The following is a 15,644-nucleotide window of genomic DNA, read 5'->3' on the forward strand; positions in this document are numbered from 1 at the left end:
GAGGACCCCAGGAAGGCCCGTTTGACCAAAGTTCTCTCTTTGTCCCCTTGCTTCTGAGTCGCCCTACAAACACTGTCCACCAAACATTCTTTTTTATCGCCCTTCCCTTCCAGGGACCCCTCTCTCCTTAGTTCTGAATAACATATACAGACAGCTTGTTTCGCTGTCTTTGGAATCTCGTGTCTGTTTGGGTTCCCTGAAGTTTGAAATTAAGTTTGAGTTTCTCCTTTTAATATGTCTCATGTGACTTTAATCCTTAATTCAGCTAAACAACCTTGAAGGGCAGAGGGCATTCTTTTTGTTCCCAATACTGGTGACTGCAGTCAGGGGCTCGGTACAGGAAGGAATGCCAGGAGTAAGTTTGGGCACAGGGGTTCCTTTGCAAAAGGGTTTGGCGTGGGGAAAGGAGGAGCCAGAAGTTGGAAAAAGAGCCACACAAGGTCCCACCGAGATTTGAACTCGGATCGCTGGATTCAGAGTCCAGAGTGCTGACCATTACACCATGGGACCCACCTCCTGAATCACTTCCCTAAAGACTTGGATGACCTACTTCTGCTTCCTTAAATCCAGTTGATGGGAAGGAGGGAACACCTTGCTTTTCCTCCTCCAGGATGGAGTCGGGGGCGGTCACCTGTCACACACCTCCTACCCCAGGGTCTTACTGGAAAACACCGGCTTCCAAACGTCAGGAACCCTCCCCCCCCCTTTAACCTGCCTGTTCCCCCCAAGCGGTTCCGGAACGGGGTGCTCCGGGCCCCTAAATAGGAGCACAGGTGAGGTCGTGACCCGGGCCGAGCCGTCACCGAGGTTCAGGTTTTGTGACAGGTGTTTGTGTTGTTACCTCACGTGAGGCTCACACGCGCCCTGGGAGGTGGGGACACCTGAGGCCGAGGCCTGCGGTCCTTCACTCCGCTTGCTTATCAAGGCTGATTTCCTTCTGCGGGCCCTGCACCTGAGCCGGGGACCGGGGACAGGACGGGAGGAGGGTCCCTGCGACCCTGCGGCACCTGTGTGTGTGGGGGGGGAGGGACTGGGGACGGGGAGGGAGGAGGGTCCCTGCCGCCCTGGGGCACCTGTGTTGGGGAGGGAGGACCGGCGCATCGCACCCCCCCCCCTCGGCCCCCGGCCCCCGGCCTCCTCCTGGGCGCTCCGCTCGGGACAAGTGAGCAGGAGGGACCCGCAAACGGCCTGGAGGACGACCCCGGGCGGCCCGAGCCCCCGCCGTGCGGGTCCACACGCGAGGACGGCGCGTCTCGGCACCTGAGCCGCCCCTGGGGGCCTTTCGCCGGCTCCGAGCGCGGGGATTCCCAGCACACGTTCCGTGAAGGACTTTGGGGCAGTTTCCTTAGTGGAGTCAGAGTACAGACAGGGCTGCTATTCCTGGGGTTCTCCTGGCCCCACTCCCTTCCCAGAGAGCCCACCGGGAGGATTCCAGGTTAGGCCAGGACCGGCCCGACGCGCGCACCTGCCGCTTCCCCGCCCCGCCCCGCGCCCGGGATCTCTGACACTGACCGTCTGCTGCTGGGTTTTCCTCCACATGGAACCTTCGACACCCGGTCCCATCCGCGTTTCTTCTGTGGGAGGCTGGGAAGGCTTGAGCCCCGGGCGGTAGGAACTGCGTGCGGCCGCGTCCCGAGGTCTGGAGAGGCTGTGGCCCCGCCGGGCGGTGGGACCGGCCGCCGTGGGATGGGAGCGGCTCCCGCCCAACGCCTGAGCGAGCCGAGACGCAGACACGCCGGGAGGTTCCGTCTCGGGCCCAAAGCAACCATGCTCTCTGCCTTCTAAATCAAGTCTGGCCTTTGCCCTGCGGAACGGAAAGAGCGCCTCCGCCCCAGCCCCGGTCCCTCTTGGGCACCGCGCGGGGTCGTGGGCCGTGACAAGAAATTCACTCGCGGACAGTCACTGATGAGACGCTTGGAAAGTTAATTCTGTAAACTCGACCTCGGACAGTTTGTGACAGGGGGGTCCCTTCCCTCTGTGGCACTTGACCCCTGACGGGCCCCTGCCCAGAATCTGAAGTCGGTGCTGTCCCCGCTCTGTCCCCCGGCCTGCTTGGCGCAGCGGGGGACTCGCCCCTCTGGTCCTCCGGCTCCACCTCTCCCGGGGTCCTGCCCCCCCTTGTCTCCACCACGGCCCCCACCCCCACCCCCCTGCCTGCCCAGCCGGGTCCCCTGAAGAGTTCTCAGCAGGATGTAATGGCCGGGGTGGGTCAGGAGGAGGCTCCCCCGTTGTGTTCCAGGCGGGCAGGGGACAGGCGGGTGAAAACTTCAGTTGACAGAGGTAGGAGGTGAGGTGGAGGAGTGAGGGAGAGCCGCCCGCGGGACCGTGCAGTTGACAGGGACCCAGCTGGACTCCAGGCTTCCAACACGCCCCTTCCGGGCTCTGGAAAATGGATGCGAGTCAGATGTTGTCCGGGTGGGTGTGAATTCCTGGCCCATCAAGGTCCTTGCTGAACTAAGAATCAGATTGACGTGTGACACATTAACGGGTGAAAATCAAATTTAATAGGAGGAATCCACACAGACCTAGAAATTTCGAAGACAGTCTGCCCGAGTCACCTCCGGCATCTGGAACTAACAAGGGGGCAGGGGTCTGGGACTTCAGAGGAAAGAAAAGCAATTTTCAGGGTGGTCAGGGGCAGGGCAGATGTTCCTAAGTAGATGTTTGCCCTGTACAGATGGGTCAAGGAAATTGATTCACAAAATCAGATATGTGAAGTGATTCTCGTTTAGGAGAAGGAAGTTCTCCCAGCAGGTCGTAAAAATGGTAAATCAGATTTTCTGTAAATAAATTAGAAAATCAACTACTTGAAACAGTGAACATACGGTTTCTTATCTGGATATTTTAGGACAACCATGATAATCAATTTTTATAATAAATATAAGGTCTAATTTAATTAGTGGCTAAATATTTCCACCAAATAGTCACCCAGGACGCCCTTTATTCTCTCGAGACTTCCAAAACCAAATAGTGCGCAAATGACTCCTTCTAATAACAGTGTCTGTACAAGTTCAAGGTGACTTTACAAGGAAGGTCATTTAAAGATCATTGGCTAATGGGGTGCCAGGGTGCCTTAGTCGGTTAAGTGTCTGATTTGATTTCGGCTCAGGTCATGATCTCACCGTTCCTGGGATTGGGCCCCGAGTTGGGCTTTGTGCTGACGGTGCGGAGCCTGCTTGGGATTCTCTCTGTCTCCCTCTCTCTCTCTGCCCGGACAAATATTTTCTCTTTTCTCTTGATAGATATGGCATTTTATCCAGGTTGTGTGTGCGTGTGTGTATGTGTGTGTTGCTTTATTTTTCATTTAGAAGGTATTTTTGTGATCTTTCCATATCAAAACAGGAAAGTGGTTTTCTTCCTCTTTTAAACCGCCGTAGTCTTCAGTTATATGGGATGTACCACAGTTTAACCGACAATTAAAATTTCCCCACAAACTGCTGTGGCAAACACTGCTCCTATCTACGAACATACACCATATCTCACGTCACGATGTCCTGCACACGTATAGAAAATATGTCAGAGAATGTGTGCTCTGATAATTTTGATAGACATTGTCCCATTACGCTTCAGAGGGCTGCCCCAGAATGTGTTTGTTTCCTTTAACTGAATTGAGGACACATAAATAGAATCCTGGCCACATTTCTTACTCCTTTTTTTTAAAAAAAATAAAAATTTATTTATTTTGAGAGAGAGCGAGTGGGGTGGGGGGCAGGGCTCAAACTCAGGAACCCATGCGATCATGACCTGAGTCGGACACTCAACCCACTGAGCCACCCAGGTGCCCCGATGCTGCTCTGTCTTTCTGAGTCTCCGGCTGCATGCTACACAACTGAGGCAAAACCAGACCGTCAGTGAAGAGGCGGAAGAATTCCCAGTGGGGGCGTGTGTAATTCAGAAACGTCATCTCATCTCAGCTAGACGAGACTTTGGGGGTGCAGTCAGTGGTCTGACAAAGAGAATTTGGGAGAAGCAGACAGGAAGGGGCTGAGTGAGAGGCAGGAGAGGGGGCCGGCGGTGGCTTCCTTTTCTCACACACCGGAAAGAACCTCGTGGGCAAAACCCCCTGAGGAGAGAAAGCCTGAGACACGCCAGTGTGTCTGGGGACGAAGACTGATGGGGAGAGTGGGAGACGAGACAAAAGAGGAGACAGCAGGTGGGCAGAGCCCATGTAGTTTACGTGTCTATATCAGAGTCCTTTTGTTGCTGAAGAGGGTGCTGACAATTACATAATGCACAAGGAGCTGTTAAATGCGATGGAGAGATCGGGGCTGGGTGGGGGACTGTGGCGTGGGGAGGAGGGTGTAGCTCTAAACTCAGGGGTCCGTGGGGGCTTACTGAGACTGCAGGGACACCCGACGGGAAGAGGGGGGGGGTCAGGTGGAGAGCACGATGCGGCCAGAGCACAAGCAAGAAGGAGAAGAACGGCGATGAGATGGAGAGAAATGCAGGGTTAGAATGCGCAGGACCTTGGAGGAGATCTGAGGAACTCGGCTTTGCTTCAAGTACAATGTTGAGGCTGTTCAATCATCCTGATTTTAGGAGAGATGTTAGTTGCGACGACTTTTTAGAGGTGTCCTGGATTGAGGAGCGCCTGGCGTCAGACAGGGTGGGTCCGGGGGCTCTGGTCGCCCCTCACAGCCAGTGCACCACCCTGGCCACTCAGAGCCACTGCCTCCACGAAATGAGTTCATGCCGCCAGTAACTCTCCAGGATCTGGGTGTCCCATTTTCCTGGCTCAGTTAATAAGAGGCAAGTCACTTTCCTCTAGAGAGGCGCTGTGTCAAGGACCCTGCATCGCTCTTCCGGTTGGCAGGCTCAGGGTGTGGCTGTAGCCGCGACTCGATCAGCCTTGATTAGTGGCACCCCATGTTACGGGCCCATTCCTGTCACTAGGCTACTCCGTTTCTGTGACCAATTAGCCCACCAGGGTTGCTGATTACTAAGGCTGGCAGACAAAACCTGCAGAATCATCCTGGCTCCTGAGCTGTTCCCTGCTTCTGGGTGTAGGCAAGCTGGTGGAAGTTATCATGTGACAGCGATCTTCTACTGGGTGCCCACTCTGACCAGTCAGCCGAACCGTTAGTCGCTGTACGTGAGTTCACGTCTATGCTGATATCCGGGTGAAATGGATGACCAGGTCCCCCCATCCAAAGATCTGCCCCCCACACTGCTGTCTTTCAGCGATATTCCAGGATGCCTGCCGGAAGTGTGTTAGATCCTTTGGAAAACCTACTTAACACCCCAAACCGAGCCACTTTATTTTTAGGCCTGAAGCCCAAAGGGCCGGTTTTGAGGTCTAAGAGGCAGAACAATAAATAAACAGCCTGAAGATGTCTCCTAATGTTTTAAATCGATTTACATTCTTATAAGTCCAGCTCGGGCACCAACAAAACAAACTTTCTTGCTGAGGGGAACACCAGCCAAACATGAACTCTGTATATGGGCTTCGAACCCACAGGAGCAAACCCCTGACCCGATCAGCCAGTTGCAAAGGAAGCCTGTTGGGCGCGGCTCATAGTCTTGGGGAAAATATGAGACTAACACAACCAAGTCACTATTAAGCCTCCCCCACACGTCCTCACTTCCAAATGCAGCAAATGACCCCACTTGTGAGGTCCCACATGCCCCCCCCCCCCAGGAACGGTCCAGGCCTGAGCCCGGTCACCTCCTCCCAGCTGGACGTTGAGTCCGGGCAAAGGTCCCGCAGGGCCCCGGTGCACACGCGTGCAGGGCAACACCCTAACCCTGTCCCACATGCGCCACGAGCTTTCCGGCTCCAAGTGCCACACGCGCTGCTCCCACCCAAGATGAGTGCACCAGGTCGCCCTGGAGGGAAGGGCCTGGCCAGGGCCTTGTGCCACACAGACTGCCCCCAAGTCTGGCAGCACCCCCTCCCCGGGGCCAGGAGGGCATCAGATCAGCCTGAGGTCCAAGTCCCTGAGATATTCCTGGGGACCTGGCGGGTGGAGCGCGGGCCTGAGTGGGCCGCGCCCCTGAGATGTCCCGGCCGATTCCTGTGATTCCTGTCTGCCCCATCTGCACCCCCGACACCTCCGCTCTTCTGTCTCTCCCTCACTCTCCTCCTCAAAATTCACCCAATATCTGGATATATTGATCTGGAAATAAATACGTTAACTGGAGACCTTAGCTCTGAGAAGTCCTGGGGCAGGGGGTGGGGGCGCTTGGGAAGGAGGGGAGACCAATCCCCCCCAAGAGAGAGGCCCCCAGCGCTGCAGGCTCCAGGGAGGGCCCCTTGGAGGGGGGTCTTGTGCCCACAGCGCAGCTCCAGGGAAACCTCAAAAGTAACACTCCCCCGGGAGAGAGACCTTCCTGTTTCCGCCCGGTTTCGAACCGGGGACCTTTCGCGTGTTAGGCGAACGTGATAACCACTACACTACGGAAACTACGCCACACCCCACTCGCCTCCTCCCCGGGGGAGACTAGCCGGTCTCTGGGTCTCCCGGCTTTGTTCCCACTGGAGGCCTCCTTCCTTGCGGGAAATAGCAACCTTATTCCGCCTCTCTCTTGACTAAAAGCAAGAACCTTCGAGGCAGTGAATCGCTCCAAGGAAACACCGTCTAGGGGAAGAACGCCTTTCCAGATGCAGGACAGAAAGTGCAGGCCGCCTCGGGGTCTGGCGGGTGTCGGAAAATTCCTCCATCTGGGGCGGGGGGGGGGGGGTCCTGCTTACGTTTGCCTGAGCTCAGAGGGCTCCGTGACCTGCATCTCCTGGGTGCCAGACACGGGTCCGGGCCGGGATACTGACCCGGATCCGGTGGACTGACTCTGGAAGGGGCCCGTTGCGCGCGGGCCTCGCTTGACCCACAGAAGCTGAGGCCCGAGAGGGGGGTGTGCCCACCTGCGTGCCAGGCGGAGTGGGGACGGCCGTGGGGGCCAGACCGTGGGACGTTGCCTGGCGGGGCTCGGTGCCCACGACGCCACTGGCCCGGCGCGGCGGGGACATGTCACGGGCTCCTGCTACGCACTGGGCGCGCTCGGGTCCCATACCCGCCGCCGTCGCTAATCCAACAGCGGGAGGGCCGCGCTCACAAACTGCTGCCCGCCACGCCTCAGGGGACTGCCAGTGACCTTTGGGAGGGGGACCGGAGCCCCATCTGCACGGCTCAGCAGGGCCCAGAGCTGGAAGGGGACGCGCCCCCTCACGCCTGTGCGTACCAAACGCCCTCTCGTTGCGACGGTCATGGCGTTTCCCTAGGGACCGCGGATGGTTTTACTGTGGGTGGTGGCTATCCAGCGTCCCCGCTATTTGCTGCGAAGGCTACCCTTCCCCTCGTCGACTTGCCTGGCACCGTTGTTGACAATCAGCTGGCGATGCGTGCCCGGTGTTATTCTAGGCTCTCCGTTATGTCCTGTGGGTTTGCACACCTATCCTTTTGCCAGGACCTCAGTCTCGGTTTCTGTGTCGTGACAGACAGTCTCCCATCAAGAAGAGACATCCTCCAAGTCGGGTCCTCTTTTTGCAAAATGACGTTTCCTTCTGGCGTCTTTTGCGTTTCCAGGCGGATTGGAAAGACTGGCGTTTCCATGTCGGCGGGGCAGGGGGAAGACGCTTCCCCGGGATTCTGAGCGGGATTGTTGTCATTTCACCCGGATGCTCGTCCCTGAGCGCAGGACGCTTCCCCGTGTGCGCCGATCCGCCCCGATCCCCCCTCTTCCCCGCGGTGTGCTGCCCGCTCCGCGTGTGCGCAGAGCACTTTCGCCGCCCGAGGAGAGCACAGCCTTCCAGAAGGTCCCTGAGGAGCGAAAAGGCACCTGTCCCCTGCGAGTAGGAGCGGAGTCCTAGGGTGGAGTCCCGAAAAGCGGAGTCCCCGAAAGCCGACCTGGCCGGTTAGCTCAGCTGGTTAGAGCGTGGTGCTAATAACGCCAAGGTCGCGGGTTCGAGCCCCGTACTGGCCATGTCCCTTTTTACCAGGAGTTCAACGCCATCTACAAAGATGTGATTTTTCCCCCAAGTTTGCACTCGACGTCATTCTAAAGAATCCCTGCCACCAGGGTTCCTGCTGCCTCACTTGGTAGCACATGTGACTCTTCCTCATGGGATCATGAGTTCCTGCCCCAATTTGGTCAGTGTTCTGTAATAAAGCAAAACAAAACAAAAAAACCTAGTCTTACCATGATTGAAACAAATCCACAATCCACGGCATTTCTTCATTACGCAATTGTGAAACCAGTTTTGTCCATGGTATGTTCATTCTATTATTTTGCAATCAATTCCCTTCCCTAAAACCTTGCCCTTTAACCTTCCCATCTTCAGCCTTTCCAACGACTTTCAGCCTGGAAGGAGCCTTTCCAACTCCTTTTATGGAATTGCCAAGATACTCATTTTATTCACACTTACCTGGTGAAAAGCATTTCATTTCCCCTCTTTTCATGGCAAGTTACTTCTAGAATTTGTAAGACAGCACTGTGTGTTATCAACTGTGTGTTGACAGCCACATACAGGGGTATTTGGGGTTTTTGTTTGTTTGTTTGTTTCTTTACCCATTTGTAGGATCTTTTTAATTATGAGGACCATTCATCATTTGCCTTTGATGTGACACAAAAACATTCTGATTTGTCATTTGCCTTTTGACTCGCCTTATGATTAATTTCCCTTGCAAAAGAATGGTCATGTTTGTACTTATAATTATCAACATTTTCAAGTTTTTAGTTTCTGGGGTTTCCACTTTGCGAGGAGTGTTCAGTTCTAGGCTCAAGCAAGGAAAGTATTTTTACTTACAAAAGAGTCTGAAAGGAAGGAAATGAAATAAAAACAGAGAGGGAGGCAAACCATAAGAGACTCTTAAATACAGAGAACAAACTGAGGGTTTCTGGTGGGAGGTGGGGGGATGGGCTAGAAGGGTGATGGGCATTGAGGAGGGCACTTGTTGGGATGAGCACTGGGTCTTACATGTAAGTGATGAATCACTCAACTCTACTCCTGACACCATTATTACAGTATATGTCAACTACCTTGGATCTAAATTACAAATAAACAAACAAAGAAACAACAACAAAAAATCTAGAAGCACATTTGCAAGTCTAGTGGAGCTTAGGACATCTGTGGGCTCTCCAGCAGATTTCAGGATGGGTAGCACCCCTGGCCTCACTTACTAAATGCCAGAAAAGCCAGCCAGTCGTGATGACAATCAAAATGTGCCCACATTTCCGCAATGTCCCTTAGTGCTGTCTTACACATTCTAGAAACCGCTTACAACGAACAAGAGGGAAATGAAATGCTTTGTAGCAAGTAAGCACGAATAAAATGCGTATCTTGGAAACTTCATAGAAGGAGCTAGGAGGGTTATTCCCAGGCTGAAAATCGTTGTAAAGGCTAAAGATGGAAAGGTTAAAGGGTAAGGTTTTGGGCAAGAGAATTGATTGTAAAATAATAGAATGACTGTACCATGAACAAGACAGGTTCCACAATTACAGAAGGAACAAACACCATTGTTTTTTTAAAAGTTACAATAAATCAGGGTGCCTGGGTGGCTCAGTCAGTTAAGCGTCCGACTTCGGCTCAGGTCATGATGTCACAGTTCGTGAGGGCAACTCAGGTCATGATGTCACAGATTGTGAGTTCAAGCCCCGTGTCAGGCTCTGTGCTGACAGCTCAGAGCCTTGGAGTCTGCTTCAGTTTCTGTGTCTCTCTCTCTGCCCCTCCCCTGCTTGTGCTCTCTCTCTCTCTCTCTCTCAAAAATAAACATTTAAAATTTTTAAAAATAAAAATAAAAAATAAAAAGTTATAATAAATCCATTTGATTTTTTTTTTTTTTTTCCTTAACGAAGCCTCTGCCCAAGGTGGGGCTTGAGCTCATGCATAGCCATAGGCGCTAGGAGCTAACTGAGCCAGCAGGGAACCCTGGCAACAGTGATCCTTTAGAACTCCTTCAAGTGCAAAACTTAGGAGAGCAGAACCAAATCTTTGCAGGTAGCATTGAACTCAGGTGGTCAGGCGACCTTGGTGTTATTAGCACCGCGCTCTAACCAGCTGAACTAATTGGCCAGCTCAGCTCCAAAGGTCTCGCTGCAGTTGACAGTTGCACTAGAATAACACCGGGCACGCATCGCCAGCTGATTGTCAACAACGGTGCCAGGCAAGTCGACGAGGGGAAGGGTAGCCTTCGCAGCAAATAGCGGGGACGCTGGATAGCCACCACCCACAGTAAAACCATCCGCGGCCCCTAGGGAAACGCCATGACCGTCGCAACGAGAGGGCGTTTGGTACGCACAGGCGTGAGGGGGCGCGTCCCCTTCCAGCTCTGGGCCCTGCTGAGCCGTGCAGATGGGGCTCCGGTCCCCCTCCCAAAGGTCACTGGCAGTCCCCTGAGGCGTGGCGGGCGCAGCTTGTGAGCGCGGCCCTCCCGCTGTTGGATTAGCGACGGCGGCGGGTATGGGACCCGAGCGCGCCCAGTGCGTAGCAGGAGCCCGTGACATGTCCCCGCCGCGCCGGGCCAGTGGCGTCGTGGGCACCGAGCCCCGCCAGGCAACGTCCCACGGTCTGGCCCCCACGGCCGTCCCCACTCCGCGCGGCACGCAGGTGGGCACACCCCCCTCTCGGGCCTCAGCTTCTGTGGGTCAAGCGGGGCCCGCGTGCAACGGGCCCCTTCCAGAGTCAGTCCACCGGATCCGGGTCAGTATCCCGGCCCGGACCCGTGTCTGGCAGCCAGGAGATGCAGGTCACGGAGCCCTCTGAGGTCAGGCAAACGTAAGCAGCCCCCCCCCCCCCGCCCCAGATGGAGGAATTTTCCGACACCCGCCAGACCCCGAGGCGGCCTGCACTTTCTGTCCTGCATCTGGAAAGGCGTTCTTCCCCTAGACGGTGTTTCCTTGGAGCGATTCACTGCCTCGAAGGTTCTTGCTTTTAGTCAAGAGAGAGGCGGAATAAGGTTGCTATTTCCCGCAAGGAAAGAGGCCTCCAGTGGGAACAAAGCCGGGAGACCCAGAGACCGGCTAGTCTCCCCCGGGGAGGAGGCGAGTGGGGTGCGGCGTAGTTTCCGTAGTGTAGTGGTTATCACGTTCGCCTAACACGCGAAAGGTCCCCGGTTCGAAACCGGGCGGAAACAGCCGCTCGCTCGCTTTTTTCGCACTTGACCCAGTGCTCCCAGTGCCTGAGACCCTGCGCCCTGCCCGGGGCCCCACACGAACACACGCTTTGCCACCTGCCCCAACGCCACCAGCGCGGACCCTTGCGTCCCCAAAGGCTTTCTGACAACACGCGCCCTCCTGCCCCCCCCCCCCCGCTTCCCTTCAACATCACATCCCTCTCCCACGGGCTGCACCCCAAGACCTCTCAGGGCCCCGCGGATAAGCCGTCTCCGACCCCGTAGTGGGCACCCTCCGCGCGGGGGCCCGTGCCTCCTCTGTCTTCACGCAGCCTTTTCACGAAAACCTGCTCTGGTTTTACCGACAGCATCGCCTTCCTGTGACGCTAAGTGCTGCGTCCTGTCCGGGAATCGCCTGCCTTCCTCGAGGGCACCAGGAGTTCCCCGCACGACCTTGCGTCCACCTACTGCTTTCGCCTGGGCCGCGGGCACACGGCTGACCCGGGGACAGGCAGGGGCCGGTGCGCAGAAGTGACCCGCTGCAGCAAATGTGACCACGGGGAAACCGTCGGGAACCAAGGGCGATGCTCCCCGGACGCCGTCCATTTCCCACATCGAGTCCTCGCCGGACGCTGTCCCTGCACCCGGCGTCCGGGCCCTGTGTGCGGAGCAGGGGCACCGGAGCGGACTCGGGGTGCGGAGACCATGCGCACCTTCCGCCTCCATCCTGCCTCTCGCCCCTCCCACCCCCAGCCCCCCTCCAGGTGCACCTGCGCCCCAGGGACCTCGTCCGCCTGCGGTTCCGCTGCTGTCCGCGCGCCCTGCACCCGCCGCACCTGCCGAGCCGTCCCCGCTGCCCGCGGCCCCTGCTTCCTGGCGGGACGGCCACGCGCGGCCACCAGCAGGAGGCGGCTCCGCAGACGGCCCCCTGAGGCACCGCGCGGTCCTGGCCGGGGAAGGGAGGGCGCTGAGGCGGGGTTCCGGGCGTGGGACGGACAGAAGGCCGCGGGACACGCGGACACGGCCTTGGGAAGCGGGACGCGCGCCCGCAGGTGTCCGCCACCGCACCTGCTCCTGGGCGGCCCTGCCGGGGACCCGGCGCCCGCTCCGCTGCGGGACTCGCGACGCCGCGAGTGAGCTTTCCCGCGGTGACACAGGAGACCGGGACGCGGCCTCATGGCAGGTTGTTGGTGTGTTTGGTCACAGACTTTTTTTTTATGGAGAAGAAAAACCGCGACACAGGGGTCCCAGTGTCTGTACTGGGCTGAGGGCCGGGCCGGGCGCTTCCACATCCAGGGAACGGATCCCTAACCTCTGAGCTCCCAGAACCCCGCGGTTGCAGGGACAGCGCTGGGGAGCGGGGCCGGGGGCGGGGGCGGGGGGGGGGGAGAGGGTGGCTTGACCCTGCAGATCCGGGAGGGGAGCTGAGTGTGGGGGGCTTTCACCCCAGGCCGTGGGACTGAGGGGTGCACGCTGATCCCAAAGGGAAAATGAGAGAACTTTCCCATGAAAATAATCTGAGAGGGCGCCTGGGGGGCTCGGTTGGTTAAGTGTCCGACTCTTGATTTCAGCTCAGGTCACTCTCATGGTTTGTGCGATCGAGCCCCCCACGGGGCTCTGTGCTGACATCTGGAGGCTACTTGGGATCGTCTCCCTTTCAGAATAAATAGATACACTTTAAAAAAATAATGGGAGAAAATTTCACGATCTCATCGTAGGCAATTTTTTTTAGAGCAGCACATAAAAAGCTACATCGAATTTCTCTCTGTTAGCTCTTCTCTGCGGGGGGGGGGGGGCGCTGAGGGTCAGAGAGGCTCTTACAAAACTAGACTCTGCTAACAACGGGGATGAGAGGACATCACAGCAACAGAAGCCGCTAACAGAGTTTCACTGCCCAAACCCTCCTGGTGACACGAAATAGGATAAGCAGCAAAGGCAGGGCCCCAGCCAAGCACCTGCCTCACAGAGACTTGTGGGCACAGTTAATCTCAGGTTGTGTCCGCAAAGGAAAGGAGATGATAACCCAGATACTGAGGGTGATTACACCGGTAACAATCACAAACTGTCCCCTGTGTCTGAACCTGAGGAAAATCTCAGACTTGGAATCTGTTGAAGGAACAAGAGACACCCTGGGCCCAGGATGCCACAGAAGCGCCACTGGTGCAAATCTGTTGCTTTCACTGAAAAGACTTAAAGTCAAGCATTTGGTTCATATGTGCACTAATGAGGTGAAATTCCATGTAGTTAGACATATCAGGAATGAACGATTAAAATATTAAAGAGGCAGGCCGATGCTACTGGAGGAGGACAAGAAGCTTGGCAAACAAAGAGAGTTTCTAAAGCAAAGGAGTACTTTCTGCCACAGGGAAAGGGATTTATACCTGCAAACCAGCTGACAGTTACTGTTCGTGCAGGGGTTTGAGTTAGGGAGTGTCTCCCTTTCAGAAAGGAGAACGCTGGGAGATAAAGGGAAAACCACAGAATTCAAACTCATATTTGTAGGGATCCAGGTTCCATGCTCCTTTCCTCTCAAAGGAACCAGATCACTGCTACTTAAATGTGGAAATGAGCAAGGATTTCCACATAGAACAGCGTTTTGCATCAGTGGGAGAAGCAACAGTGGGGTGTGGGGGGCCGGGCCCCGGCGCCAGGCTGAGACCGGGTCGAGCAACGTTCCCTGTTGACTCAAGCCAACCCGGTGGTTCCCCCTCCCATTCCCCCACTTTCAAGGGCATACGAAAGCCTTGTCAAGGCTGAGAGAGTTAATTCCTGAAGCCTGTGGTCTGCAGGTGTTGGCAGTAATGCTACCTCCCTTTTTCTACCAGTCAGCTAGAAATAAACATGGGGACTGTGTTTTGCTAGCAATCTTATCAACAAGGTCTTGTGACCCGTCTAGAAAATGCACAAGAAACACAGAACTAAATGTTTTGGTGGGCAGCGATTATGTGAAACCTGTTTATTCTTAGAATGACCTAACCCATAAGAGTCTGGTTATAAAAGATTGTGTATAGCAACAATAAAGCCGTCACTTGGGCCATCAGCCCAGGGGACCCTCCTGTTCCCAAATTTTCTCTTCTCTCTTTTTTTCTTGCATTCCCCTACCCTCAGGACCCTGACCTCGGTGTTTGTCGCGCCGGTCGCGACAGTGGGGGAGGCCTGTAGCCCACAGGGCGGGGATGCCAAGGGGATCCCTGCGCAGGAATCATACAGCTCCTGTTAAATAGGCACATTTACCACGGCGGGTCACAGATTTAAATGTAAATACGGAAATGTGAACTTTCCACAAGAACACATAGGGAAAGGTTGTTACGATGGTAAAGTGCAAACGCGGAAACTAAAACCTCACATCTGAGCATTGTAACTACAAACGTGAACATTTTTGTGCAAGACAAAATCAGTCACAAGGGGAGTCAAAAGGCAAATGACAAATTAGGATGTTTTTGTTTCACATCATAGACAAATGACAATGGTCCTCATATTTAAGGAGAGCCTGCAAATCGGTAAGAAAAAGACGAATACCCCTGTGTGTGGCTATCAACACACAGTGCACAGAAAATTCAAATGTCCTATATGTATGCCAAGAGACTTAGACGGACTCATTAGAGAACTGTAAATAATGAAACACTCCTGAGCATCCCTTTCTTTGCACCTATCAGATGGCAGAAGGAAAGCATGGACGGCAGCACTGTGTAGTGAGGACGCATTCATTCAATAAACAGCCGTGGAACACGGACTTTACACCCGCTGCGGATACGTGCGCTGGGTACACTTGGACCTAGACTCAGTACCATGACACAGGCAGGTTTCACTCGTGACCCAAAACCAAGTGAACTGCTCTCAGTGACACGATTTTCTAACATAAGCACGTCTCAGCAGGTGAAACAAAAGTCAATGGACCCTCACTTTAGAAATCTGGAATACATGGAAAGCGTTTTAGGCTCAGGGAAGGAAAGCATTTTTACTTACAGAAAGTCGAGAAGGACATTTGCACGTCTAGCGGAGCTTAGGACGATCTGTGGGCTCTCCAGCAGATTTCAGGATGCGTGGCACCCGTGGGCTCACTTCCTCAATGCCAGAAGAGCCAGCCAGTCGTGATGACAGCAAAGATGTCCACACATGTCCCAATATCGCTTAGTGCTGTCTTACAGATTCTAGAAATCAGCTTCAACGAATATTGGGGAAATGAAATACTTTGGAGCAAGTGAGTGTGGGGGGAAAAATTGAGTATCTTGGAAAATCCATAAAAAGAGTTGGAAACGCTACTTCCCGGCTGCAAATTGTTGTAAAGGCTGAAGATGGGCAAAGGGCAAGGTTTTGGGCAAAAGAATTGATTGTAAAATGACAGAGTGAATATACCAGGCACAAAATAAGTTCCGCTAGTAATAACAAATACCGTTGTTTTTTTTAAGTTATAATAAATCCAACTGATTTCTTCTTCTTTAACGAATCCCGTGCCCAAGGTACTGGGTGAGCTCATGACCCTGACGCTGATATCGTTTTATGCTCTACGAACCGACCAGCGGGGAAACGTGGTTGACAGTGATCCTTCACACCTCCAAAGTGTAAGACTTGGGGGAGCGGAGGTAACCGTGAACTCAG

The 15,644-nt window shown here is 54.8% G+C and overlaps 4 non-coding genes across 4 annotated transcripts; 2 read left to right on the plus strand and 2 right to left on the minus strand.

The window, feature by feature from the left end:
* Positions 1-438: 438 nt before the first annotated feature.
* Positions 439-510, minus strand: TRNAQ-CUG (transfer RNA glutamine (anticodon CUG)). Its single transcript has one exon. It is a non-coding gene; the product is annotated as a tRNA-Gln (tRNA).
* A 5,821-nt stretch (positions 511-6,331) lies between these two features.
* TRNAV-AAC (transfer RNA valine (anticodon AAC)) lies at positions 6,332-6,404 on the minus strand. Its single transcript has one exon. It is a non-coding gene; the product is annotated as a tRNA-Val (tRNA).
* A 1,439-nt stretch (positions 6,405-7,843) lies between these two features.
* On the plus strand, positions 7,844-7,917 carry TRNAI-AAU (transfer RNA isoleucine (anticodon AAU)). Its single transcript has one exon. It is a non-coding gene; the product is annotated as a tRNA-Ile (tRNA).
* A 3,076-nt stretch (positions 7,918-10,993) lies between these two features.
* TRNAV-AAC (transfer RNA valine (anticodon AAC)) lies at positions 10,994-11,066 on the plus strand. The gene has a single exon. It is a non-coding gene; the product is annotated as a tRNA-Val (tRNA).
* Positions 11,067-15,644: the final 4,578 nt, after the last annotated feature.

The sequence above is a fragment of the Prionailurus viverrinus genome, chromosome B2 (assembly GCF_022837055.1).
Source record: "Prionailurus viverrinus isolate Anna chromosome B2, UM_Priviv_1.0, whole genome shotgun sequence".
NCBI classification, from domain to species: Eukaryota; Metazoa; Chordata; class Mammalia; order Carnivora; family Felidae; genus Prionailurus; species Prionailurus viverrinus.